General features: G+C 37.8%; 1 protein-coding gene across 3 annotated transcripts in view; it reads right to left on the reverse strand.

Moving 5' to 3' along the window:
- The window catches only part of LOC102066084 (uncharacterized), a 280,394-nt gene that overhangs the window by 66,450 nt on the left and 189,779 nt on the right, over positions 1–24,165 (reverse strand). The gene's annotated exons all lie outside the window — the stretch shown is intronic.

The raw sequence follows: 24,165 nt of genomic DNA on the forward strand, positions 1-24,165 counted from the left end.
ACACCTTACACCAGCAACACACTTGGCTGGTTACAAACACAATAATGAATATGTCCAGTGAACTTGGAGAGCTGCAAATTCCTGCCTTTCAGCTTGCCTCTGTTTTAACCACTGTGTCAGCTACCCACAGCTTTCCAGCTTGCAATCAGGTTCCTGTTCTCAAGGTGGGTTCAGATGTACCCTGATACATTACTCTTGGGGTCAAGACGTTTGTTTTCCCAGTTTTTATCCATAGCACTTCCCTAGAATACAACCAGTGGAACCTAGCAAGTTTTCCCAGGATACTCCCCAGTGCTCTAGGACACTGGGAACTCTACTCAACAAACTTACACATTTCAGGAGGAAAAGGCTAATAATACTGGAGATGGTAATAAGTGCATGCAAAAATAGCTAACAAAATCCTCTAAATTTCATCAAAAATGCTGACAATCATTGAATTTAAATATTTAACAAATACCCCTTTTTTAATGCATGTTTCCAGCTGAACAGGGTCAATCTGAAAAGACTGAGAAGTCATATTTAATTAAAAGAAAACACGAAGAAGTCACCTACCAGTACCTCACTTAGTAATAAACCTGGACTGGATAATTTTGTAGGCAATAAAAGGTGTTAATGGTATTTTTTATATTTCAAGCAAATAGTAAGGTATGAGAGGAGCCAAACTCTCTCTCTTTCTTTCTTTCCATCTTTTGCATTTGTGTGATAAAACCCACAAACTATTTAGAGGAATTTTCATCGTATGGATTTTCACATTTCTAAAAAAAAAATATTTTGTGAATGGTTGTCTCCAAAACATAATACAGAAAAATTAATCAAATATTTTATTAAATGGAGTTCTTTAAGTTTTTTTGCAAATTATGACTGATCTGGGGGTAAAAACTTAATTTTTCTTTCCGCAGTGAAAGCTATTCTACTTTGTAAGGCTTCAAGCTCACTTCAGTTCTTAAATTAGGGATAAAACTGGACTCAAACATTGGCTTTGCTAATTTCAGTCAGATTCCTACAGCAGTACCCAAACAGTGACCAATTTATCAACACAAAGCTTATATAGCTCTTTTCATTTTTTTTGTAGTAGTTTCAGTCACTGCTGCAAAAAGAAACAAAAAAGTCTTTTAAGCCTTTTTACTTCTAAAATATTTAAACCAGTATTGATTTTAATATATTTTCTAGGGGTTGAATTGCACTGTGAACCCATTTTAGCAGAAAAAGAGAGAAGTAAAACCTCCGCTGCATTTGGAGGAGGATTGGAAGGCACATCCACACCTCCCACTGAGTCAGCATCACTCTCTGCGGCAGCTTTGTGGGGCACCCAGAGCAAATCCACAGCCAGGCAACCCCCCTGGAAATCACCCTCTTCATCTCCCTTCAGTAGGCAAGCAGCAGATTTCTGCTTTCCTCTTCTTCCCTGCAGCGTCTCCAGGGTCCAAAGTGTTTCCCCAAGGAGAAGAAACCCCACATCCAAATGCTAGCAGGAGCAAAACTATCCTGTTCCAGACTGGTGAATACAAAATACTACGCAGGAATAGTAACTTACAAACTGATCTATCTTAAATACCTCACTACAGGTTCAGAGCAACTCCATTAAACCATACACCAGAAAAAAAGGAAAAAAAAAAAAAAAGCACCTCCTGCCCAGCCCTGGCTTATTACATTAGCACTTCTTTTTTGATTAAAAAAAAATCCAAAAAACCACAGAAGAGTAAGCACCATATTAGTTATTTATCTAGTAGAGTAACTTGGTTAAGATTTTTGGCATTGATTCAGTTGAGCTTTGTAATTTGTCTTGTAACATTTTTCAATATACCACATGAATGGAAAGCTGAGTTTCAAAGAACAGAAAAGCCACAAGTTACATAACAATGGCTGCAAAGTGGAATTTTTTAAAACTCATAATAGGTATAATTAGCTCAACAGAAAATAATCACATTATGTTTCAGTGCATCTTTAAAATGTTCCAGATGTTTTATGCTTTCATAACTTCATTTTTATTTGCCTAAATCCTTCTTAAACAAGGTTTGTACAGGAACAGTACATAGACCTGACAGCTAAATGCCAAATTGCTCATTTTTTCACCCGTGTGACTAAAGAGGAGAAATTTATATTCTGTTTGCTGCTCACCCCCTTGAACAAGCCAAACAAAAACCTCATCTAGCAAACCTATCAGAATATAGTGTTATACAGGAGGTGAGATGGGATGACATGTCACTCTGTACTTTTGTTTTTTTCCTATGAAAGTGAATGGTCTTAGCAAAGCAAAGAAAAACATATAAAAAGGAAAAAGACCTCTAATCCCTGAGATTCTCAAAGGTAAAGATCTGAAATTTCATCTTCTAAATCCAGTCAGATACTCTCTGTACTTACACTTTACCCTAAAAATTATTCTCTACCTTAAAATTTTGATATCAGTTCGTAGCAAAATTCCAGCTCATCTTTCCTGGTACAGCTTCAATATTCCCTCTGCTTTCCCTTTTGTTGACTGCCTCATCTCTCAGTATTTTTCCACACGAGTCACATCCCCCACCCATAACTATTTTTGCCTCAGGAGGAACCTGTTGCCTCCCTGGCCAAGCCCTTACTCACGATGCTCCTTGCCCTGTCCTGACGAGGGACGAGCCGCGGCTCCGGTGCCCATGGACAGCCTGGCTCCCTCTCACAGCCCGGCGCAGACAACTGGAGCTGGGGGAATTTACAGCACCACCGTGACCTCTGCCTTTAACCTTGAAAGAGCTCTGTTATCTCTAGAGCACCCTTCTTCCCTCTGCTAAAACAGACAGGATTCCCTGCAGAGGTTTTTCAGCTGGAGAGAAGTGTTTCGATAATTATTATTCTTCTGACTATTCTAATACAGAAATCTCACACAAAATTATTTTCTTTGCTGCAAACTATAAATCTTCTGATTTCTGATCCTTCTGTGATGTCCTCCTCTGCACAACTTCATCCACAACATTAGTGTTTCACTAGTTAAATACAATAAATTGACATCAGTATTTCAGTAGCTGCTACTCTTACTCTCTCCCTCTTCAACATATTCTCTCTCTCCTTTTCCAACTCCCCAGTTGTGTCTTTAGCTATATAGTCTACCAGAAGAAAAATCCTCCTTCAAGAATTCTTCTTCTATCCTGTTTCCTGATTCTCTTCCATATTTTTGTTCCTGTATGTCTGATTTCCAAAAAGAAGTATCCGTTCTAGAAATACTCCCTCTTATAAAGTACTTGCTTGTGTTGCTCCTCCACTTCCTCCTCTCTCAAGGCAGAATTTCAGAAAAGCCTTCTCTCATTCCCTGGCATCCCCTCGGACCAAGCAATTCAATATTTTTCTACTTTAGTCATGTCCAGGCACAGCTCAAAGAACTGCCTTGCACCAAGAAGTGTCTCTTGGTTCTTACACAAGAGCAGTTCAGTGCATTGCTGACATTTCCATCCTCTAAGGTTCACTGGGCCTCCCAAGATATTAATGAATCCCTGGTGCATGGATACTGCACATACACATTCCAGCCTAAACTGTACTTAGAGGTACTTAGACAAGCTTCCTTACTGAATAAGCCAAGCACTTAACAAGCTTTAGGTATTTATGCCCACAACAGCCCTGTAAGAGATCCCTATTTTTACCTGATGGAGAACTGAGGCATAGGAAAACTACTTATGCTACTTAGCATCAGGAGATCTGTGATAACTCAGGAACCACGACTAAGTCTCTGATAACCCAGACCAGAATGCCAATCTAAAGACCATTCCTCCCACTTCCGGACTGATAAGGGTTCAGCAAATATGATGTATGTAGATTTTCTCCTGCTGCCCCTGGAATGTTCTGTGCATAGATGAGCTATCTTGGCTGGCTTGAAAACAAAAAATGGAATGTCTTTTCCTCTCTCTATACACCTTTAGACAGAAACTGTTTAGGCAGTAGTATTTTGCTGCGTGCAGCATTTTTTAGTCTTTGAAACAAAAATTGATGTTCCTATAGCTATAAACATATGCAGTTAATAAAGAGCAAAACTAAAAAAAAAAGGCAGAAGAAAGGGCAGAAGAAACATTCTATGTGGGGTTTGTGTACAGAATTCCAAAGCAATTGTAAAATCCATGCTATTTTCAGTACCATCTTATTTCTTCGTAATTCCTCAGGAAAATATATCTCATCACACCATACTGTTCAACCACCTTTGTCAAAGCTTTCATCAAATATGGAGCACAAAATAAAAATTCCAAACATTGCTGTCTTCAGGACAGTGATACCCACTTTATTTACTGAAGACTGGGATTTTCTCTGTGCACCTGAGTCTGTTTAAATGAGATAGCTCCACTATATCATGAAGAAATACTGCCTACATAGAGATAGCAGCCAGAGGTAGCCACTATGACTTTGCCAGTACAACTCCTCAGATACAGAGTTATTACAAATTATTATCTCTATCAGACAGGTAAGTCTGCTGAAGTGAGGGGAAGAGACAGGAGAATGAAGAGGAAAAGGTGATGAAAGCAAACAGTGCTTGTAAATCATGTGCCTAATACAGACAAAATCATAAATAAAAATGATTTCCAGTGAACCAGTAACACTTCAGGAGACAAAATGTTTTTATACCTCATTAAACAAAATTTCTTTTTCCTAGATCTAAAACTCTAAAACCTCTATATCCAAGCTTATTTGAACTTCAAAACAAACCAAATATTCATTCCAAATAGCAGCAACTTTATTAACAAGGACATCTGCTTCAGTGATATGAATTACTTTCCATGTATTGAGCTAGTCAGCCTTAGTCCATTGTTTATTCTCCAGGTTTCTCAAGATAAGATGAAAATAATACCTGACAATGAGGAGTCCTTTTAAACAACTTAGACTGCATCTATATTGGTTGTTTGGTCCTGTTCCCATAACAAAGCATGGTTTGTGCACACATGAAACATCTCTTATCTAGTTCACTTTATCATTTATAACCTACAAAGCAATATCAAGAATGTTGAAAATAGCAGCTTAAAATTATATCTCAGGAATAGGAAGAAATGGCCAGTTGTGCTCCAGGGATGAAATAACTGTGTTCCTAACTCATTTAATATGACCATGAAATTTTTTTTTGTATAAAAATATAAATACAAGTGTAGTGATCAAGAGGAAGTTTTGAGATCCATTAGCTTCTATAAATACTACAGCAGCAAATATTCTTTATGAGAATCTATAGGAGCACCACTGCTGGACTACTTGGAACACTTCATACTTTTATAATGTACAAACAAGTCAGTTCTACCAATATATGTTATCCCTTGTTTCCATGTACACATCAGAGCCACAGTATCCATTTATATATAATAGATCTAGATTAAATTAGCTCAATTTATGTATGTGTCCCAAGCTGCAGCTTTTAAGCTGGACCACACTGAACCAAAAGAAAAAAAAACTCAACCAACCAACTAAACATTTAAAATAGGGCCCTGTGTGCCCTGAAGTCTGGCACAATCTTAAGCCATAACAAGGCCATAAGTATGGTATTCTCAAGTACCAACACACTAAAATGTACCTAGTTTAATATATCTTACAGTTGGCAGTATTTTGCCACAGCAAGAAGATCTTGGCAGGGAAGCACAGAAAACAATAAAAACTGAAGCTTTTAGAGCTGGATTTTCAGAAACTGGACTCCATGTTTGAAGATAGTCTGGAAGTAAAGCTTTTAATTTCCTCTGTAGCTGTTGCCAAGAACACAAAAATCTTGAAAGGAGGAGATGAATGAAGTAGGCTGTGGAATGTAGGGATTTGCAGCAGGAGGATGGTCTGGTGTTGTCCCATGGCAGAGAAGTCACCGAAGTTGGATCTATTTGCAAAAATCTCAAACTACTGAAAGTAAAGCTAACTAATCTCCCCTCAATTAATTTGCACAGGCTAGGGGTCTAGGGTACTCAGCCTTGCAGCACTCACAAAGTCCTTGTAGAAGTACAGTTGCATCTTTCTGACTTCAGTTAATTTTCTATTATTCCTATTTATCTTTGAAACCACCTTAAGAGAGTCAGGAAAAGGAAAGATTGTGTGACTTAAAACTAGCACCAAGAAAAAGCTGGACCTCAGTCAGCAGAAGCCTCTCATTGCTTCCTGTGTCCCAAACATTGCTGCTCATCCCTTAGAATTATTCCTGTTTTTTTGCATCTTTACCCCTTGTTCACTGGGGTTGGGAGCTGCAGGGACAGAGCCAGGGACAAAGGATTGCCAGGGCAGTGTGGTGTCAATCTCTCCCTCTCCAGCCCCTTCCTGCAACTCCCAGTGGGGTCCGTGTGGGACAGTGGAGGATTTACTCCTAACACACTCCCACTCCTCCTGGAAGAGAGGAGCAGAAGGCATGGTGAGTCACCACTGCCTACCTGCACGTCCTGTGGCTGCACCACTTGGCCTCGTCCTCCTCACAGGGGAACTGGCAAAATCCCACATGATGCCTGAGAGATTTCCACTTTGCTGTCTCTTACTGAAAGCAGAATTTACCATCTAGCAGGAAGAGCAACTGAGTGCAGAATGCTTTGTGGTTTGGTGGGCAAGGCTCCTGGCAAACGCAGGAACCAGGCCTCCAGCCTTCTGTGGTCTTTCCTTGCTGCACTCAACATACTGACTAAAAGCTGCTGGGAGCCTGGAAGATATCACAAGATAAACTCCAAAAGTATTGCAGGATTTAAAAACAGAGAAGAAAACATATGCATATCTCTGCACATGCAAGGCAGTACACAAACAATTGTGCAAAACAAACCTCATAAAAGTTTTGCTTCATTTTTATCTATTGGGAAAAGAAAACCACTGCACTATCATTGAGAGGAAGATCTTTGGTTTGTGTTCTCCAAAAGGCTCAGTATTCCTTTGATTAAATAGGATTGGGAAGCACTTCTATAAAGCAGTCATCACAGTAACAGCAGAGATCCTCCCAGGTAAATTAGATCTGCACTGTGCAGCACCAACTCAATTGAGAAGAGTTATTTGCTCTTCAACCCATTCTTTAATGTGGGGTTTTTCTCCTTTAAAAAATGTTGAGAGACTCAAAGAATGTTTTATAATCATTATTCTGCTGCTGGTAGTGGAAATACTTTGTCAAGAAAAGCTCTGGAAGCTGTGTTGGGAGAGAGTTTTTCCTGTAAGATACTCATTTACTGAGGATCATATTTTCAAAAGTCAGCTTGTCATATCACAGCATTTTTCTTTTCATTTCCTTGACCATTTTATGTTCAAATAAATTTGTTCAAATGATCTCATCAGCTCCTTGCCTTTTTTTAATATTTCTAGTGTATATCTTTATATTTTTTATTTAATTTCCTAGCTCCTGAAATAGTAAACATGACTGTTATCATAAGTAGCCATGTTGTTATCATCCATATGCAATCTAGTTCCACTTGTGACATGTTCCAGGTTAAGGAAGAAAGCTAAAGGTTAAAATAAAGCCATGAAACAATGGATTTTGTATCTTGGTTTTATCCTGCTCGAGTCCTTCCCAATAGCCATTGGATATACCTTCAGCTTCCAGCCTGTAGATCCTTCCAAAGAATCCCTGTCCACAAGGCAGATGAGCCAAGCCACAAAGAGCAGGGTGGTGCACATCACATACTGAGATATGCAGGTAACAAAGGGAAACCTGCTGCTATTTTTTTTTTTTTTTTGCAACACACTATGAAAGTCTACCTTAAAAACTTTCCAGAGCTCATCAGAGATGGCTGAAATTCCAATACTTTCTCCAGTGAATTGCTCAATATCTTTTTCCTCAATCTGCAGTAGATGAGAGCTTTTTAAAAAATGAGCAAGCATGACTCATTTTTATGACCAATGCACCACTCGCAAAACGCTTTCCAACCAGATTGCAGTTCAAATAAGACATGTGTATTGTTGCAAAACAAAATATGCTGGCTGAACAGAATGTATTCATCTATATTAGTTTTTCTTTCTAAATCCAGCACACTGTGAGCTAAATTAATCTGCTGAGTGCTAAATTCATCTACTGAGAGCTACTGTAGATTAAGGGAAATGTTTTGAGTGCTGAAGCAAACAAGTCTCCCTCACTCAGGAGCCCTCTGTGGGCTGCTGGTGTTTTAACCATTTTGTCTGCTTCCAAGGAAGGGAGCAGCTGATAGACGAGGGAAATGCTCATTGATTTGCAGGGGCAGCCAATCAGCCCTGGAGGGAGGCACAAGCACGGATCTCTCCAAGTATGCATATTTATATGCAGCTGTCGTACCTCCGAGTCTCCAGTGAATACCCAGAGCTTGTGTGGCCACCAGGACACACAATGCTACCCTGCAGCCTGCTCTTGCTTCCCTCTGGCAGGGGGAGATGCAATATACAGGAATGCATTGCATTTTCCCTGGCTTGGCTACCCCAGCAAATTACATGCTTAATACAAATGCACTGTAGCTGCAAAAAAATTCTTAATCCAGAGGCATTTTCAAAGGGCTGAAGGAAACAAACATCTTGCAAGAATGTATTTTCAGTGGGGTTGAGCTAAAACAATGGGGTAACAGAGACAAGCATCTTGCCAACAATGTCAAGAGGGGAGGGTAAGGGAAAGAGCATGGGCAGCACCAGAGATGTGCCTGTGAATGGGACTCCCCAGCTCAGAGGTGGGGCACAGGGCTTAGGGAGAGTGACAGCGGGTTTTGCTTTTGCTTTAGCAAACTCTAAGACTTGAAAACATACCCCAAAAGAGAGAGGTCTGTGGAGCTGAAAGAGAGAAGTCCAAGTAGAGATGCAGGTAGAGAAATGGCTCTGTGAAAAGGAAAACCCAACAAAAACCCAACGATCTGACACTTTTAGGAAGGCTGGTGAAGTAAATGTACCAAGGATTCGGAGGGGGTTGGCTAATTATTTAATGGTCAAGCCATTACTTGTTTACTGAAATAGACAGGTATTGAAAGCTGTTTCTTGCAGGCTGTGGGCACACAAAGCTTCTGCAGACTTCTATCAAAATCAAGAGCTGGAACTCAAATTGTGCAACATCCAAAAAGAATTGAAACAAAACCCACAGCCTTCATGTACAGGTGAGAGGGGCTGCCTCTGGTCAGGCTGACCACAACTGGGCTCATTGGCAAATCCCTTGAGGAAAGTCTACCCTGGGATGATTCTCTTGGGGTCCTAAATGACACAGAAAACTCCCTTCCCTTCCCTCTCAGACAAGAAGAAAAAAGTCACACTTGCAAACACTAAATGTTGAAATATAAAATAATGACAAACCAAAGCCATAAAGAAAAATTTTATATATATATAAACATCTCACTGTGTTGCTGTGAATGCTTACATTTGCTATTCCCTTGCAAGCAAGCCACATTAAGACATAAAAGGGGAAAAAACAGAACAGGATAGAGTATTTTCACATCTGGTATTTACAGCTGAAAAAGAGTACAATTGGGGTTTATTTATTGTGGCAATCACATATAAACTTAAGTCCTACTATGAAATTATTCTCATATTTTCAGTTCCAAAGAACAATAGAAAAAGGCTTCCACTAAATGCCAAAAGAGAAATCTTCTACATAGTGTATATAGGCTAAATAAAACTGCTAATCTGAGAAAGGTTGTTACAGAAATCTACATCATTGTAAGATCAAACTCCAAGTGGTATTGTACCAAAATGATGAAAATCTTGTATGAATCAGGAAATGAAGCAAATGGACCTATTTTATCTTCCAGTTTATTACTGAAAATGGGTTTTACACTTTGCTGTGCATAGTTAAAGTGCTACCCAGACAAATTACAGCTGCTCTTTTAACCTGAACATGAGATGGCATGGTTCCAGCCAATCTGAAGTATGGTTTCTAGGCAGGATGTCAAATCTCAGCCCCCTGGGTTCCAGAATGATGGATTGAACCTTGAAAGTTGCAGCAGAGCAGCATATGTGATTTCTGTTCTGTATTTTGATCACTCATGAATATATTAAAACATGTCTATGTATGCTATTCAAAGCTTTGGCTTATGGCTTTAAACTATAGTTAAAAATAAAAAAAAGTAAACAAACACATACTAAATATGCAATGCTAATTTAAAGGCAAAATAACTGTTTATAAATTTAGGATTTTTTTCTTTGTTTACTGATGAGGACATTAGCTAATGATGCAGTGAAAGGGCACCATTTTAGAAGCTGTGTCTCTCATAGCTATCTGCATTTAGTGCCTATGAAGAAAGAAAGAAAGAAAAAAAAAGAAAGAAAGAAAAAAAAAGCGATGATTTTTTTCATTGTCAACTACTGCAAGTACATAACAATTAATAATTCTTAAAACAATTTTTGGCATGCAAATACACCACACAATTGTTAGATATCAGACACACTCCTCCACCTGCTCATTCCAACGTTTCAAATGTGTCCTAACTCCTTAATTTATTTTCCTCTCTTCTGTGTACCTTTTACCTTCATGTACAATTTCCCTAAAAAAAGCTATAATTAATCCAAGGAAAGATATATCCCAAAGTGCCCTTTAGAAAGCTGGGGGAGGGTGGAGCATACCAATGTCATTACATGGAAGCTGCTGGGGACACACCCTGGCTGTGTGCTTGAGGAGAAAGCACACAGTCCTTGGGCAGGAAATTCTCCTTCCTGCTCTGTGCTGAGTGCACCTAACAGAGTGAGGGGCTCTGGGCTCAGGCTCTGAGTGACATCCCAGTATGAAAATAAATCTGTTAACAACACCCTATTGCACTTGGACCCCACTGAAATCTTTAGCTCTCCGCTCAAATGCACACCAAAGTTTCCAAAATCAGGGATGGAACACAGCTACTAAAGGACTGGGGCAGCTTCAAGGGGAAAACACACTTGTAATGGAAGAAGGAAAAAAAACCCCAGAAAGTCGAAAGTCAACATACATCAATTTTATGAATGATTTGTGCAACTCAGCATTTTTAAAAGATCCTAATTTACGTGCTTTTCAGCTGGTTAATGTCTGCCTCTAGGCCATGGTTTTAAACACAGTATTAACATTGTGACTCTTCTGCTTTTTCAACTTCTATGGTTTTGCTCTTCAGAATCCACTTGTTTATGATGACAGTAAAAATACTTGGAGTTTTTAATTTAGGAACAGAGCTACCAAGTTCTGTTTTAAGGTTGGCTTTGAATACTACCCAAAATACACATTATCTATATATTTTATATCATGTAAGTACAAATAATACAATTTCAGAATCTGGTTGATTTGCATTTCTGTAAGAGTATTAGATGACAGTCTCCTACATTTTTCAAAGTTATTACATTAACCAAGGCCATATTACATATTCAGACAGAAAACTGAGGCAGGAAGGCACCTCTGGAGATTGCCTGGGCCAGCTCAGCTCAGAGCAGGGTCAATCAGGTTGCTCAGGGCTGTGTCCATCAAATTTTAAATATCTCCAAGGATGGACACTCCACAGTTTCTCTAAGCATCCCCAGGTAAAAAGCTGCCATTTTTTCAAATTGCCTTGAAATAGAATTGCTTATCAACTTTTCACTGAATACCACTGAGAAGAGCCTGGCTTCATCTTCTGTACTGTATCACATTAGTTTTGTACACATATGATGCACATAATGTGCTGCATTTGAACATCAGAAACTAAAATGGCTAAGTTCATTAGCTTGTAAACATGCCTTCCCATGTTTCTGGTTAATTTTTATCAGGCAGTTGAGGGCACGACATCAAGAACAAAATAAGGAAACAAATCAAGATGTTTTAGTTTAAAAAGAAAGATGGCAGAAATTCTTATTATCTCAGTCTCCTGATCTTTGCTTATAAGTACGCACAGAGAAACCAGAAATTACTGGGTGAGATTCGGGTTAGATCCTTGGGGTTTAAAAATATCAGATTTTTTTGTAAGTTTCAAAGGAAAGCATTGAGATTTCTTTAAAACCTATGGTGTTTCAGGTGTGAAAAGCAACCCCTTTCGGTTTTCGTTTCTTCTTCAAACAACACTCTGGACTACAAAATAGGTTTCAAAGTTTTACCATATTTAAAATTTCTAATATCTTTGTAGTTACTGAGCATTCCAAAAGAAGGACTGTAAATAAACACCTCTTAAACCTGAAGCAGAATTACACTGAAGTTAAAAGGAAGTTACAGTCAATTTCAAAAATTAATTCAATAGATGTTTTTAAAGAAGTTGTAGAAAATTAAGAATGTGACTGTCAGTCACTACTTGGAATTTGCAGTCTTTTGAAAGTTTGTATTTTTGAAATTTGATGATTCTATTTCCAAAAAAGTGGCTACCAGACAAGCTGCTGCATTACTTAGCAGTTCACTTTTTTCTTAGCGCCCTAAATCTATGTATGTTGCCAGGGTATACAGCCCATAAATAAATCTACCAATGGGGTTAGATAAAGCTAATTCATCAGCTATAACATTTGACATGAGGATCACCATAGTTAATTGATTATGCTCTATATCAAAGATAATTTGGAATGAAAACTGTCTAATATAGGCTGCTGCTGCTCTTGGCCAAATGAATCGCCATGATCAAATGACCACCACAGTTCCCCAAAAATAGCATGAATTTGTCTTTTATTTTTAATTGGATCAATTGGTATTTTAACTGGCCAGTTGTCCAGGCCTAGGATTCTACACTTTATCATCCTTATGCTCAATTTGATGTGAATTGCTGAAGATTTCTTTCTTAGTTATTTCATTCTTTGACGTCCTACAAAACTGGGGTACCGAGGTGTTATTTATTAAAAGTTAAAGTAGAGAGGACACAGCACCAGCAACTCCTTCAAACAGTTTTCCCACCACTTTTGGAAAACAAAAGGAAACCAAAGCAACAGAAGACTGCATACCTTTGTGCCTGTTCCATCATCAGATATTCTGCTGGGAAAGGCACAAGTGGCAGAGGTTGGATCTTGCTATGATACAGACACAGCAACCACAAACATTTCAGCCAAGACAAGCCAAAGAGGCAGCTTTGCTCTGCTTGCCACAGACTCTGACTCAGGCTATTACTTATCACTCCCCAGCAATGAAATTTGGACTCTGCTGAAATCAATGGCAAAACTCTTGTTCAGAAGGGCCAAAATCTTGCCCAAGTTTATTACTCATTTTACAGCAGTGACAAAATCTGATATCCTATTACCAAACTGTAAGAGTTTAAGGCACCAGCTGCTTTCCTGTTTAGGATCATACCTTACCATCATGTTTTCCTAATTATTAAATAGATATTTCTAGCCATAAAAAGGGAGCCAAAGAGAAAATAAAAAGGAAAGCAAAAATAAAATAAAAGACTGCTGCTAACAGTTAGCATATATGCTCTAAGTACGCCAAATGAATTTTCCAATGTAAAGCCACCAGTTTATTACCAAAAGGCTTCTTTTCTTGGGATGGAAACTAAGTTCTCTTTTGTCCTTTTTTTTCCCCTTTCATATTTTATTTTTTGTTACTATTCATTATCGTTAAATTTCCTGTAATTAAAATTGCTGAATTGGAAACACATGACTGCTTATGAAGCCAATGTTTCTCAACATACTGAAATCCCAGAACAATGTTTAGCATGAAAAAGCTAAAGAGATCAGCTTTAATTATTGCGATAGGATTTATGAAAACTCGGCACAGCTACAAGCCCTATCTACTGCCTACCTGTACTTGTAAATATAAGCTCCACACAACTTGAAAGCCATTACACACAGCATGACATTACAATTCAAAAATTCAACTCTCAAAATGTGTGCTGATTTACCATCTAAGAATCCATATAATAAATTCAGGATATCCATTATTTTAAACTGCCTCAAAACCACTGTTTTTTATGAGACAAAAATCAAGAAAATACTGCTGAAGAAATCTATATAAAAATATATATAGACACACCTCAGTGGCTCAATAATTTCCCTGCCACTCCCAAATTTTTATGTAGTTTGTTTGATGATTTAGCAATTGCAAATTGCAGTTTATAATGAATTATTTATGCAAACCTCCACCTGTTAGAGTTTTTTAGCTCCACCTTGTACCTGCAGACCCAAAGAAAATTACTCATTTTTTATATCACAGTAATGAAATACTAGAAGTTCTTTACAAGCAATACAACAGGTTCTTTCAAAAAAAACAGAATTGCTGTTCCTAGAGAGAGATGCTGCCTAAAGATACTGTAAACCTGCTCCCAGGTTCTGATGAGGCCAGCTGGCTCTGAAATGACATTTTGCAGCTACACAAGGGCACTTCCAACCACGTCTGGTTTTCACCTCCAGTCCCATCTCTGATATGAAGAAGAGCTCTTCAGGCATTATCTGACTGGCATTCAGAAAAAATGCATTACAGAAGGCTTTGGAGGATGCCATTTTTGTATTCATAATGAGGAGAAAAAGGTGGGAATGGACTTTATGTGAGAGAAGCAAAGGAGTACAAATCTTCTTTTCAACTCTTATTTTATATAGTTGGGTTATTTTTTGAAACACTCAAAAATGGCTGCTTTTGCATCCTTCATAGGATGAGTACTGTATGTGTAAAGAATAACCCAACTTCTACATTTAGCTTTGTCCTTCAGATGGAATATTGACATTTTCTTAGATTTATAATAGAAGTTATAAAGATGTAGGAGTTGGTCTCCAGGAATAAAACTGACTGTATGCTAAAGGTTTTGCTTTGGCATACTAAATGTATGCCAAGATACATAAAAGAGAACCTTGCTATGTATAAACTTTCAGCAAATATCATGGGGCAGTATGTTCTCTGAGACACAGTATTTGTTTATCCCAGATTAAAATACAGAAGGTCCTTGTTTGGAGTCATGCAGGACTGTCCCTAAATAAAAGGTAATGCAGATTTCAAAGCTATGCACTACTTCAACTCTTGGAGAAGAGTGTGAGGTGGGAATTTTGCAATTTACTTCAGGTCTGTTATGAGGATCCTCCATTAATTTTCCTCAAGTTTAATAGCACATTTTACAAGAGCTCAAAACAAAGGCCAATGATTTTCCTACAGCTTGGCTTTTGATACCGAATTTAGGTATTTAAGAAGACATATTTCCATGCCCATCAGTGGACAGAGAGAGGCTTTTCCAAAGATAAATTCCAACTGCATCATTTTCTGAACTGCCTTTTAATATCAGATTATGGAAATATTTCCCAAACTCTCCAAGAATGGGTACCTGAGAACAATATAACAGTGTAAAATCTTTCAATGAATCATTATTAATTTCTACTTCTTTGCCTCCACTGAGAGTACAGTAAGTAAGCTTTTTATGGTATAAACCACAGGAAATTTTTGAAAAACTATAGCTGAACTATAAGCACAAGAATGAACTCAGAATGTTAGAAAATACTGTGTGGCATGAGTAAAGACAGAGCCAGCTGAACTAAAGCACTTTAAGAAAACCACACAAGGATCTCATTTAATTACCTGCATAAACATAGACTTTGAATAACTTAATTGAACAGAAATGCCTTATGCCACATCTTTATTGAAAAAAACCCCAAAGCTATGCCTCATAACCACTATTAGCAAAACCTTTGCAAAAGTGAAATCAGAGGTTAGTAAACAAAGAGGTGTCCACTGCATGTCATGCAAACGTTTCCAACATGGAAAAAGAGGCAGGAATACAACTGGGAATGAGCAATAGGAAGGGAATCAGCAGAACAGATCAAGATGGAAGCAGGAAAAATATGAGATGCCCCAAACTGGTACTACAGAGAGCATTGGACTGCTTCAAAATGCAGAAAAAAAAACTTCCCAACTGGATTTCAGAATGAAGATGTGGCCAACAGAAAAAAACCTAAGTATGATGCCACCACAGATTTCTAGTATGGCAGGCCTTTATTCATTCAATGCTGAATTTTAAATGCACGGTTCTTTTGGAGGTTGAAGTCTAAAGAAAAACAAACATAAGAGCAGTAGATAAATCAGTAAGTTACAGAGAAAAACAGAAAAAAAATCTCATTAAAAAAACCTTGGGAGTTATATACAGATTTTTTTTATTTCAAACCTGAATTCTCAATTTAAGACCAAGGTCTTTTGCTTGCCTGCTGCTAATAAGGTGGTGGAAATTACTTTGATACCACTTTTGTCTTCTCAGAGGTAAAGCCCGCAGTGTTTTATAATCAGCAGACCCAAATAAACGAAAATCATCTGTATCACAAGACCACTGCTCCTTCCTAAATTCTTCTGTATTAGCACATTGGAAATAAATGCTTTCAGCTTTATTCTGGTGTATTTTCCACCAGGGTATGGTGCACACAATCTTATATAGGTCAGTTTTTTACCTGATGTGATATTACATTAAGCTGCTGCGAAGAGAACACTTGCTACACACTCAACAGAACAAAAAGTCAGAGTCTGTTTTCTTGTTTTAACTGAGACTTGATGTACATATAGCTAGCAAGAAGAAAACCAGAAACCAATGTTCATGACTAGAAAATAAACAGAAAACTGCTGAACTAGTACTTTAATTCTAGGATAATGGGCCTGATGCTTCCTCTTCTGTTTGGTAAATATTTTTTTAAGTATTTCCTATATTTCCCATTGAAAGCTCTTTTCCTGTTTTCAGTTGTGTCTCATTACCCATATTGCATATAAGGGGAAAAATGGCTTTGGTCTGGCTGGAAGACTTTCTGTGAGATGACATATGATTCACTCCAGGACATTTTAAAAATTAAATCTCTGAAAGCAATATTGACATTTAACTCGAGATTGGGCAGGCAGGGGGAAGCATATTTCAGGTCCTCAGTACCAAAACTCTTGGTTTTATTGTTTTGCAGAAATGCCACCTCAGAGACAGAGTAAAGCAGCAATTTCACCTCTAATTTCACCACCAGTTTTTGTGATCTGAGAGCTGTACATCATCAGCCTCCCATGCCACTGTAATCCCTTCCTAGGCTGCCTAATTCTTCACCCCTTACTGCCTCATTACTCAGGAACACACTCTAATGAAGTATTCCAGTTTAAAACACATTTCCAACTTACATTTGGATGGAATGTTGCACTGGCTTGTAGCAGGCAAAATGTCAGGGACCACAGAGATTGGATTTGGGTGTGCTCTGAAAACTTTGAAATCTTACCCAGGATTATCCACCTCCTTGTGGTGTCCCTTTCTCCTCTCTCTTTCATAGCTTTGGTCACAACAGACCCCTATTTGTTTCCTTCTCTGCTCCTCGATTTCTACAATCTCATCACAAGCCTAACATCTATTGTAGACACCCTTGTGTCCTTCAAATCCCACTGTAAGCTCAGGTTTCTAAATTCTGATTACTTGGATACTGATCCTCTGTGAGATTTTTTTTGGCAGTAACAAGTCTTCCTAACATATCTTTGATTTTTAAAAGCAATATAAAAAATATCAGTGTGCCACAAAAAAAAAAAAAAAAAAAAAAAAAAAATCAGTTTTGTGATCAGAAGACAAATTATGCTTTTAATTAAATACAAACCTAGCACAGAAAGGCAGCAGCAAGACTAGATACTGCCTCATTCCTGCACTGGTGATATCATAATTTTGACCTTGTTTGTCCTTTTTATGGTGTTCAAATAGAAGTTTTCAGCACTTTGGCAAGCCAACCACACACCAAAAAAAAATCAGGGTACAGGCAACATGAAAAGTTGAAAAAAACCCACCTGTGCTGAATTCAGCACTAGAAAGCTGCAAAAACTTGGGAAGACTATAGCTGATAAGGAATCAAACACTTCATGAAAGGAAATAGTTTTTCTATTGCTTTTGGGTTTGTTTGTGGCTTTGTTTTGTTTTTTTTTTTTTTCTTTTTGGAAATCCAAAGAAACAGAAATTTTTCTACCTGAGAAGATTAAAAGAAAAAAGAATTTTCAAAGTCCACACCATTCAAATGGATAACACTATTAAAAATAAGCAGGTACTGACTAGAAAAACTATTTTCCAAGATTTCTCTTGACATTCTGTGGTACAACTGTACAATTTCAACAAGATGAATTTTTCTAAATTTACATTCAACTATGAGCCAGAATCTGGTGATCAGTTGGTCATATTTTAATGTTGTCTAGATATGTCTTTAACTGAAAGGAGCTCCATTTGCCTTTGAAAACTCCAGTTTTCAGTGCACACACAGATTTTTGTCCACACCTTCTACTCAGTAGCCTCACACTTCCTAGTGATCTGTAGGTAATATGAAACCTGCTTCTACCTAAATTTTATTTCTAGGATCCTTCTTGCTATATTTTAAGACCACATGGTCTTCACTCCATCATGAATTACAATGTTTTGCTTTAGCAACTTCTTTCCTGTCCTTCACAGAGTTGGGGTTTTTTTTGCTCTGTTTTGCCCCCCGAGTTGTACTCAAAACACTGCAAATTGATTTTATTTTTCATTTTCTTCAAGAAACCAAACATCTCCAACACATCCTCTGCTCCCTCACTCCATTTATTTTTATTGATGTTTTCTATTTGCTCTACTAGACTTGGTTTGGATGCCCTGGTGTATTTTGTCTCCATCCTATGTTTGCTTTCCAGTTTGAGAGCTTCCTGGCAGACAGGATCTGTAAATTTGTTTTGTGGAGCACTGAGGCAAACAGTCAGCACTCAGTGAGGAGGACACCTGGTTGCTCAGGAGGAACAGGTGTTTATTATCATCTTATGGGACATATTCTGCCCTGGTAACTCCCCCATTCTCATCCAAAGAGAAAATCTGAATCTTACTTTGAACACTTTTGACCAGAAATTATCTGTATAACTTTGATGACATTTGATACATTTCTTGGTCCAATATCCACCATACTGTAAAGGAAGTATCCTAGTGCAGCTCTAAATTACCACTAAGACTTTGCAGGTCACCATTTTTACCAAGGATTTGTCATTTGTTTGTTCTCAAATCTTAATTACAATATGTTACTGCATCCATTGGCAAAACACAGACTCCATGTACTCATGGTTTATGTACAAAGGGATTTGTTTAGCATTAGACACACATTCTTAGCATTGTACATGTCTGTTTCACTTAGTGGTAAGAAAAGGCTAAAGTGAAATCCAAACAAAATTACCACAATGTTCAAATCCCAATTTATCTTCAGCTATTCTAGAAGTACAGGATCTTCCCATGGGCACTTTCTTAGCCACTTAGGAAGCTGTCATGCTGAAGCTGAAATATTTATAATTGTTTAGGGTTTGGGAGGTCTGAGTTGTTCAGGTTTTTTTGGTTTTTGGGGTTTCTTTTGTTGTTTTTTGTTTGGTTGGATTTTTTTGTCATCTATCCAGAATTTGCTAGATAAGAACTTCCCATTATTTAAGCTTTTCTGAAGCAAGATTTTCACACTGAATTTTCAGTGGTACATTTCAGATACTCATGAGAACAATGGATGGAGGAACAAATAAAGCAGAGAGACTTTGCTCCTGGATGGAGAGCTCCAGGAAGGTTGTTCCTCGTCATTTCAGAAAGCAATGGAAGTATTCAGGCATTACATTAGGAAATACAGGTGGAAATAGGAGCAGTGATAAAGGCTGAAAAGACTTCTTTTAACAATGTCATCCCCTAAAGTAGCTCTTGCCATACAAATCAAAATCAAATCAAACAGGACATGTTAATTGCAATGAAAGAAGTTAAATTTTCCTGATCAACTCTTTACAAGCTTAACAACTAGAAGCACTGTGCATAAATTCCTCCTGAAAAGTTAGAAAAGTTTGTGTGTTGGGGTGGGCAGAGTGAAATAATAGGGCATGTGGAAAATGGTGGAGGAAATGGGAAGATAGGCTGAAGAGGAACACGAGGGAACCTCTACGTGTCCACAAGGCACCACCAGCTATTCTCGTCCTTCCTAATGCATTTTGCTAATGGCTCCACTTGATTCAAACATTCCTTGTAAATCAGACCTTCAGGATCTCTGATTGTTGTCGTTGTACTCTGCCCCCATCCTGCTGTCCAGTGCCCAAAATGGGATATCAAGCTCCAGACTACCAACACAGTCCCAGCTAACAGGGATTGTCTGTCAACAGCAACTGCACACACTGCACAGACATGCATTTTTACTGAGCTCCTGACAGAGAGAGAAACTCGTGTTCTGCCCCTGAAGAGCTCAAGCTCTTTTCTCAGAGATATACAATATCCCTTTAATCACCTGGAATTGGAAGGCAGTTCTATAACAGACTGGATAGCTCAAAATAAAAGCCTCTCCTATCTGCTTCACAGAAAAGTGAAAATAATATTCAGAACATACTTGCTTTTCTGTACATCTAGTACCTGAATCAGCACTGATCAGAAACAACCTCAACTCTGAAGCACTCAATTAAAAAACAATAGGAATGGTTATGCAAGACAGGAGAGGAGGGGATATATTTGTCCTCAGTGCTACTGCCACGAGTGATGACCCTGCCCAAGAATAGAAGGCACAGTGCTCACATTTCTGGCTGAAAGCAGATATTCCTTCACAAGACCTGTAAAAAGCAGGGCACAATCACTTTGAATGACAAGTCTACTAAGAGCTGTGTCTTTAAGCCTTCCTTAAACAACAGTGAAACATTTAGACAGGAAGATATCAGGAAGCAGCAAAATACCAAGGGATTTCAGCCCAGTTTGATGGAGAGCTTGGGAGCAGGCAAGTGATCAGAGCCACCCGGCTGGACAGAGGGTGATGGAGTTTCCCTGCAGAACACCTCTGGTGTCCCAGGGACTCTGTCCTGCTGCTGCTCACCCTGCTCTGGCTGCACAAGTCCCTGCACAGGTTTCACCAAAGGAGGTGAAAGCTCAGGGAAGCAATCACTGCATGGCTGTATTCAAGATTATTTGCAGTGTAACTCTCTGTGCGCAGGTCTCATATACTATATTTATAGTGGTGTAACACATATTGACCTCAAGTAAAGCACTAAGCACACCACTTCTGATGGTTTCAGTGGTCTTATTTCCATGAGCATATGACGTTTGTCCACAGGCAAAGCCCTTGAAACTAGATTTTCCATGTGTTTCTACTCTCATGACCTTAATTTTCTAAGAAGCTTAATTTTCTTCATTTTCACAGCTGAAACTGAGAATTTGTTAATATTTCACATGGTACAAACTCACAAGCACAACAACTGAAGAAGTGCAAAATATGCATTTGTCACATGATGGAGTAAGCAGAAAATATTTTTTAACAATTTTGCCTCCAAAAAAGGCTATTTCTTTAAAAATAAAGTTATTTGCAAGGAAATGTGTCCATTTACTTGTCATTTAAAAAAGCAGGGAAGGTTTTGAAAATTGTTTAAAAAATTCTGAAATTTTTTAAATAATCTATTTAAATATTTTATGGATTAAAAAGTTCTGGTTTCAAGTCGAAATTATCTTTTTGGTTTTCTTTCTCCCAAAGACTAATATAGATGTAGAAAAACATGACAAAATGAAATATTTCAATATATTCTGATATAAATATATAACTTGATCTGATTCACCTTCCACTTGACCTTTACTTATAAGAAAAATGATAGTTTATACTTTTTTCTATTTCAGAGATCAGAAAGTTATGGAACTTAAAAAAAATCTTGACTCATGTAATAATTCATTTTGATCTGTCTTCAAGTTCTGTAAAGTCATTTCATCAAAATAGTCGAAGATTTTTTAGCAATATTTTGAATGTGTCTTTTTCCTCCCTGAATTTTTTCATCCTAGGGACATAGTTTTCATAATCAGTCTTAATATTAAAGAGTATTATTTTTTTTCCTGTGGCTTAGTCTTCCCAAGGCATTAGCCAAAACTTCTAACATTATAGACCATATTCTTATGGCAACTGATTGTGAAGACACAGCCTGAAGTATTTAATTTAAGGTGAAGAGTGGGTATCTGGGAGGCATAAAAAGTGCTGGCAATGCTCCTGATTTACAAGAAAATATTAACATCAACAGTCCAAAGCCCAAGAAAATATAATTTAAAAAAGGATTCTAAATGGAGATAAAATGCATCATCAAGCAGGGACTCTCAATTCTCTTTCTGGGTGAAGTAGGGAGCACTGCACTTGTTGCATCCAGAATACTACCTAAAAAACAGGATTATGGGCTCAGAGGAGGAAATCCTTGCCAAACTGGCAGTACATAGCAGCAGTGGTATCACATATATGTAACAGATTCTCCACTCTCAGTCATCAGCTCCCTGGCCTCATACAGAACTGTACTGTATGTCTGGGAGAGCTTTATACCCCAGGGGAGCAGCGCCTCATCTGTTTGAGCTACACTGGGCAGGTTTGCTGCCCTGGAGGGGTCACACCCCTTTGGTGGATTGTTTCCTCCATCTATGGGTCAGGGCAGGATCTTTGCCATCTTTGCCATCCAATGAAGTTCCTTTTTCATGCCCCTTGATGCACAGCCCCAAAACACTCTTCCACATCTCCCCCACTCAGGGGGAATAAAATGCTATTTTATTTTCCAAATAATAGGAATGTGAATAGTCCAAAAGCACTCAAAATTCTGCTGCCTTCCCAACATTTAAATAATCTTTTTTTTTTTTTTTTTTTTTTTCCCAATAAGCTACTTCTTTTGACTAAGCCACCAGACCTTCTGTAGAAACTGACCCTTTATACAAAATGGTTATGTACAAAACTGTGAGGGTCTGGCCAGGGCTGGTCTCTGATGTGAGCAGCCAGCTCAGAGGACTGGCTATTAATAAGTCTTAATTGCAGCAGAGCGTAATTTAAGTGCCAGATAGTGTTCATTTTGCACATTTTCACATCTGAATGTCTGTATTCTTTTAGGCATTTCTAAGTTTCATGTCAAATGGCATTTTGCCAGAAAAATACCCAAACACAACAGTTCAGTGCTAAAATCCCCCCTCCTGAGCAAGCAGTGATTTAAATGTGGTTTAATATTAAATGTATGTGTAAGTAAATATATCCTTGAAAAACTGTCACTGGGAGCACAAAATTGAAGTCTTTGTGCCACGATAGAACATTTATAATATACCATAGCCATCACAATGTGTATGCATTAAAAGAAAAAGGTCAGATGTACTGGCAGTATTGATGAAATCAGCATTTTCACTATGATGTTATTAATACCCTTCTTATTGATTGTCATCCATTTCATTGCATCCTCAAGAAGTCCCCATTCACAGATACAATGAGCTGATCTGGACCCTTTGTCTCAGAGGCTTGAAATTGTTAAAGCCAAAGCATTCTTGTTTAGCAGCACCAGGACCACAGCAAGTTATTATGTTATTCCAGAAAAATCAAACACACAGGGCAATTTGCTACTGAGGTTGCTTTGTGCATCCCTCACTGAATCCATCAATGCCTTTGTAAGAACTTAAAAGGTGTCAGACAGAAAAGCTAATCCAAAAACTTAAGTATGGACAATATGTTAAGTTTTAAATTAAAAATTATTTGATCTCAGTGGCCATTTTTCTAACAAAATCTTCTGCAAATTATTCTGACATTTACACACTCAAAAAGATAATTTAGATTCTGCTTAGTCAAAAAAGAAAGATTTAAATGAAAAAAGAAGCTGCTGTATGAGAGAGTCCAACTAAGAGGAAAAATCCAAAAATCCATTTGATTTACTCAGTGTCAGTATTTCCCTAAGATAATTGCTAAGGATTAGACTCTCACTTGAAAAGGAAGCCTACAGGGCACATCTGTGGAAGTAAGTAAAGAAAATATGAGCAAAGGTGTGGCAATATTACAGAGGACATCCTCAAAAACCTTCTTTCAACATTTAGCAGCCTGTCCAATAGTCCCAGTAGATCACATCCTTCATTTCTTTCAAAACCAACTCAAAATCATAGTTGTGGGTACCTCTGCAATGCTAGAAGAGTCAGTAAGAAGGAGGCAGACGCAACATTCTTCCCTTATGCTTATTCCAAGTAGCAGCAGTAACTAAAACTTCTGGAACTGTGAAAACTTACTTCTGAAAGAGTGATTTTATTTTATTAACAAGATTTCCAGGGGAAATACTAGCTTTACCAAAATCAGTGGGATATTATGGAAAACAGGCTGTTTATTTAGCTAAAACAAAAGACCTATAATCTTCTCTCAGCAACATTTTAAAGCCTATCACATTTTCTAATTTTTTTCTCATTTATTTTTTTCCAGATAATTCACCTAAGGATGCATCATGGAAGCCTGTAAGTAGATATTTTTCTGCTTTTTGTGTGAAGTGAAATTAAATGTCTATTTTCAATTATCATATTTTTTTTAGTTTCCTGATTATTACCACATCTTGAAAATTTGTTTAAAGAAACTGAATCCTAATGTTTTACTATCAATCATTCACTGTTCATTACTAATGTTTTACAATATCATTTATTCACTTCACCAAAATTAAACAAACAAGCAAAGCCATATAAATTTGCTACATCTATCTGGTAAAAA

This window comes from Zonotrichia albicollis, chromosome 2 (assembly GCF_047830755.1).
Source record: "Zonotrichia albicollis isolate bZonAlb1 chromosome 2, bZonAlb1.hap1, whole genome shotgun sequence".
NCBI classification, from domain to species: Eukaryota; Metazoa; Chordata; class Aves; order Passeriformes; family Passerellidae; genus Zonotrichia; species Zonotrichia albicollis.